Source organism: Sapajus apella, unplaced genomic scaffold (assembly GCF_009761245.1).
Source record: "Sapajus apella isolate SASKATOON/1434 unplaced genomic scaffold, GSC_monkey_1.0 scaffold50, whole genome shotgun sequence".
NCBI lineage: Eukaryota > Metazoa > Chordata > Mammalia > Primates > Cebidae > Sapajus > Sapajus apella.
In genome coordinates this window covers 7,589,515-7,595,514 of record NW_022436990.1, presented here as the reverse complement: position 1 = coordinate 7,595,514, position 6,000 = coordinate 7,589,515, and positions in this window count along the sequence as shown.

Below are 6,000 nucleotides of genomic sequence, written 5' to 3'. Positions count from 1 at the left end.
AAAAAAAAAAAAAAAAAAAAGAATAAATAAAAGTAAAAATAATAAAATTAATAAAATTAAATAAATTAATTAAAAAGTTAGTCAGGTGTGGTGGTACACCTCTGTAGTCCTGGCTACTTGGGAGACTGAGGTGGGATGATCGCTTAAGCCCAGGATGTTGAGGCTGCAGTGAGCATGCTTGTGTCACTGAGCTCCAGCCTGGGCAACAGAGTGAGACCTTGACTCAAGCAAACAAACAAACAAACATGAAAACATTATGGAAACTAAACACAATGCATTTCTGCATCTATTGGCTAAATAGAGCCTACAAGCTCCTAATTTACAACCTCTTTTTCAGCCAAGGTCTGATGGTTTCATTGCATTTTGCAGGAGGCACAACCCTCTGCTCTTGGCATCACTGGGTCTCTGCTCTTGTGTAACGAGACTGGGGACAAACTGTGTCCATCCCTGATACGCAGGACTGCTCTTGCCAGGCAGGATTGGAATTAGGGGCTCTAACCTCTGAAAAGTGAGTTTTGCCTCCCTCAAAGCAATTATTTATTTATTTTTTTGTTTTGAGATGGAGTTTCCCTCTTGCTGCCCAGGCTGGAGTGCAATGGCACAATCTTGGCTCACTGCAACCTCTGCCTCCAGGGTTCAAGTGATTCTCCTGCCTCAGCCTCCTGAGTAGCTGGGATTGCAGGCACCCACCACCACGCCTGGCTAATTTTTTATATTTTTAGTAGAGATGGGGTTTCACTATGTTGGCCAGGCTGGTCTGAAACTCCTGACCTCAAGTGATCCACTTGCCTTGGCCTCCCAAAGTGCTGGGATTATAGGCATGAGCCACCATGCCTGGCCCATTTATTTTTTGAGACAAAGTCTTGCTGTGTCACCTAGGCTGGAGTGCTGTGGTATGATCACAGCTCACCGTAGCCTTAATCTCCTCTGATCAAGCAGTCCTCCCACCTCAGCCACCCATGCAGTGGGACCACAGGCACATGCCACTGTGCCTAGCTAATCTTTTAATTTTTTGTAGAGATGAGTCTCCTTGTGCTGCCCAGCCTGGTTTTGAGCTTCTGGGTTCAAGTGATCCACCCACCTTCACCTTCCAAAGTGCTGGGATTATAGGTGTGAGCCACTGCACCCTGACCCAAAGCAATTTTTAAACACTACACTGTAAAATAAGCATAGTAAGTCCAATAAAGTTCTGATTTTTCTCTTGATGACTACTTATGTTGTTTTAAGGAATCAGATTACTTGAGTAAACATCTCCGGAGGTGTGCCTGCTCTGCTGGTGCCCTAACTGCATGCCTGTCTGCCTCTTGAGTAACCAGCTGTGAGGGAAGGAGGAAGCCTCCACGTGTCACCCGTGGCCAGAATTCCTGGCTCTCCCTTTTCATGGTTGTTGGCAGTAACCAAGTAATATTTATAGGTGTGTAGCATTGTTGATGGCCTGCTGTGTTCAGGGAGCAGTAGTTGGATCAGGAAGGTGGTAGAGGCTTAGCACAGTTTCCCCTGCATGCCAGCGCATTTGCTATTTTGTCTTGGGTACAAATTCATTCTGAGTTTAGTCAGGGTATAAGGATACTTAGCACTAGGGAACTTCCACACAAGAGCCTGGTACTTGGCAGGGGATGAGACAAATGATATGGGGTCCTTGTTCTTTGGCACCGAAATTAGGTGAGGGGCTCATGATCCTTCTCAGCAGGGGGAGGGGGAGCTAAGCTGAATCCACCAACAGAAACCACACGGAGAGGTAGACACTTCCCCACTACGGTCTAAGGTCTTGGGAATAGTTTAGGAAAAAGGAAAACAGAATCACAGCTGCTAAGAGAGAGATGCAGATTACAAACAGAGTAAGGATTTAGGAAGCTTGATCTTGAGACTTTTTTTGTAAACACTAAAATAATGCGTTTCCCAGACTTCCTTTTAGAGCCTCTATTCTCTGGAGTAAAACCTCAGAGTACTTGGATAAGTATTAGAAATTGAGATTTGTCTCTGAGGCTATTACTGGGTAAGGGTACCACAAAAATACAGTTTCTAAAAGTTTTTCTTAGGTTATTTATTTATTTTTTTTGAGGCAGGATCTCACTCTGTCACCCAGGCTGGGGTGCAGTGGCACAATCACAGCTCACTGCAGTCTTGACCTGCAGGGCCTAAGCGATCCTTCCGCCTCAGCCTCCCATGCAGCTGGAATTACAGGTACATGCCATCACACCTGGCTAATTTTTGTATTTTTAGTAGAGATGTTGGCCAGGCTGGTCTCCAACTTCTGATCTCAGGTGATCCACCTGCCTCAGCCTCCCAAAGTGTTGGGATTATAGGCGTGAGCTATCACGCCTGGCCTGGCCAGGTTTATTTATTTTTTTGACACAGGGTCTCACTTTGTTGCCTAGGCTGATTGCAGTGGCACGATCTCGGCTCATTGCAACCTCCGCCTCCTGGGTTCAAGTGATTCTCATGGCTCAGCCTCCTTAGTAGCTGGGACTACAGGCACCTACCAGCATGCCTGTCTTATTTTTGTATTATTGGTTGAAATGGGGTTTTGCCATGTTGGCCACGCTGGTCTCAAACTCCAGACCTCAAATGATCTGCCACCTCCCAAAGTGCTGGGATTACAGGTGTGAACCACCTTGCCTGGCCTATTTTTAAACACTGAAAGAAAATGAGAAACAGTGAGAAGGATCACAAATAGAAATCATGAGCAGGAACAAAGGGGAGAAATTGGCCTGCAACATTTTTTCTTTGTTACTAGGTCTTTTTTTTTTGACGGGGTTTTACCATGTTGGTCAGGCTATTCTTGAACTCCCAACCTCAGGTGATCTGCCTGCCTTGGCCTCCAAAGTGCTTGGATTACAGGCGTGAGCCACCACGGTGCCCGGCTTTAGCTGTCAGAGTCCAGTCCCATGACTGTGATATAGTCCCTTTGGATAAGTCAATTAGCTTGACTTAGGAATGTTCATCATTTCCTATATCTCAGGGCTGTTTATAGGGTAACTAACGTGTAGTGATTATTTTGCTAAAAACACTAATATTTTTAGAAAGTGAGGCAAAGTCATGCATCACCAAATCTTTAAATGCTAATATTTGAAAATTGGGCCAGTTTGGAAGAGTGTGAGAAAAGAGGGAATAGGGGTGTCGTCCCTGTACTCACTGATTGAAACTCAAGCGGCTAGGCGGAAATGGGTGAGGTTGACAGCACAAGTATAGGCTTTGCTAGAAATCTAAATGAACATCATGAAGAAAGAACAGGGAAGCACATAGATAGCCCAGCCTCAATGTTGGCTCTGCCACCTTTAGGGGTCAGGTCCACCCCCAGGTTGCCAGGGCATCAGAAAAACACTGTGCTGGATTTCAGAGCAAGAGGATGGGAGTCACAGGGTAAAGGGAGGAGACTGCACAGAGCAGGAGCAGGGGCTATGAGAGTTAGGAAGGGAGCCGAGGGGGAGTTTTCTCTTCACAAATGTCAGGGCGGAACACTCACACAAGGATCACAGTATATGCATGGTGCTGTCTGCAGTGACATCTTCTGGCCATTTGTGGAAGAAGTTTTCTCAGAGGCATCACTGATTCTTGAGAAAAGGAATTTAGGAAAGTTGGGTTGAGGATATACACTGGACCGGATATGGATTTTTGTGATTGTGGTACATCACTTGACATAGTGCCAAGAGAAAGACCCCTACTTTTTCTGTTACTTTTCCTTCAGTCCCTGTAGCCAGTCAGCTCAGTGCATCCTGCTATTGAAATAACACCTGGACCATACTCTTCCTTCCATCTTCACTGTCCCCACAGTAGTGCAGACTGTCTTGTACCATGGTAGCTTCTTGGTACTTTTTTTTGGGGGGGGGGGGGGGGGGACAGAGTCTTATTCTGTCACCAGGCTGGAGTGCAGTGGCATAATCTTGGCTCACTGCAACCTATGCCTCCCAGGTTCAAACAATTCTTCTACCTCAGCCTCCCGAGTAGCTGGGACTACAGGTGTGCATGCCACCATGCCCGGCTAATTTTCGTATTTTTAGTTGACATGGGGTTTCACTATGTAGGCCTGACTGGTGTCGAACTCCTGACCTCAGGTAATCCACCTGCCTCGGCCTCCCAAAGTGCTGGGCTTACAAATGTGAGCCACCAACCCTGGCTGGTACTTATTATTTATATTGTTCACTAGGACAGGGATTTGATATAATTATCTTATTTAATCTTCACGAACATTCTACTGGGGAGGGGATCATTTTAAAGGAGATTGTATTCATTTTAAAGGAGGTTGAGTTTCAGAAAGTTTCAGTAACTCACTCAAAAAGCAGTAGCTGGGAAATCTCAGATCCCATGTTCTGATCCATCACTCTACACTGCTCCTCCTGTGGCTCCCCTCCATGCCCTACAGAGCCTGACTGCTCCTATTTTAAAAAGTTTCAAAGGTATTGGCATGGGGAGGAATAACACTGGGAGAAATGCCTGATGTAGGTGATGGGCGGATGAAGACAGCAAACCACCATGGCATGTATGTACCTGTGCAACAGTCCTGCAAGATCTACACATGTACCCCAGAACTTAAAGTACAATTAAAAAAAAGAAAAAAAGGTATTGGCATAAATAATACATTATTCATAGTTTCAAATATGATATATATCATATAAAATATCATTTATTATGTAATATATAGTTCATATATACATAATTATACACACACACACACACACACACACACACACAGTTTTAAAAATGAATTAGTTTTTTTTTGTTTTGGATGGAGTTTTGCTCTTGTTGCCCAGGCTGAAGTGCAATGGCAAAATCTCAGCTCACTGCAACCTCTTCTACCCGGGTTCAAGTGATTCTCCTGCCTCAGCCTCCCCAGTAGCTGGGATTACAGATGCCCACCACCATACCCAGCTAATTTTTGTATTTTTAGTAGAGATGAAGTTTCACCATGTTGGCCAGGCTGGTCTCAAATTCCTGGCCTCAGGCAATCCAGCTCCTTCAGCCTCCCAAAGTGCTGGGATTAGAGGTGCAAGCCCAGCAAAAATGAATTAATTTTTAAGTGGAAACCTAATACCTTCATGTGGTTAAAAACAAAAAAACAAAAAAACAAGCAGTTTAAAAAGGTTGCAATTACACAATTAAATCTCTCTTCAATTTTTTTTTTTGAAATGGAATTTTTTTCTTGTTGCCCAGGCTGGGGTGCAACTGCATGATCTCGGCTCACTGCAACCTCCCTGTCCCAGATTCAAGCGATTCACCTGCCTCAGGCTCCTGAGTAGCTGGGATTACAGGCATGTACCACCATGCCCAGTTGATTTTTTGTATTTTTAGTAGAGACGGAGCTTCACCATGTTGGTCAGGCTGGTCTCAAATCCTGACCTCAGGTGATCCACACGCCTCGGCTTCGCAATGTGCTGGGATTACAGGCGTGAGGCACAGTGCCCGGCCTAAATTTCTTTTCACTGAGGCTTCTAATACACGTTTCCATCATATCATTTCCTGTAACAGAGCCTCTGTTGACCTACCATGGCCTGCAGGAAAGAGTCTGAATTCCTCAGCTGCATTTAAAGCCCTCCAGAGTTAGATTCCATCTGCCCAGCCATTCCTCATCGCCATTTCCCCCAGCACCAACACTTTGTGCCAGCTGCTCTGGCCTTCGGGCAGGCCTCTCCCTCCCTGTTCAAGGACCGCCTTCTTTCAGCTTCCTCACCAGAGCCCACCCTTTCCAAAACCCCTTTGCTGTCTTCTTGGAGCACTCTGCCCTCTTCTGAATCCTTCTAGTTCTTACAGCTTGTCTTGAATATTGGGCCACATATTGTCTTATACTGCTTAGTTATTGCTTGTGTCATATTTTGACCCCTAGTTAAACACGGAATAGTGCTGGGTGGAGTGGGGCTGCTGGGTGGGGAGGGGACGTTCATTTCTCCTGGGTCTCCCTTACTCTGGGCTTCCCTTGCCATTGTTTCAGGCATGAGTATCCCCTTTGCTTCATAATTCATAATTTGTCATACTTTTTCTTGGACCTCCTTCTCTGTTAACACC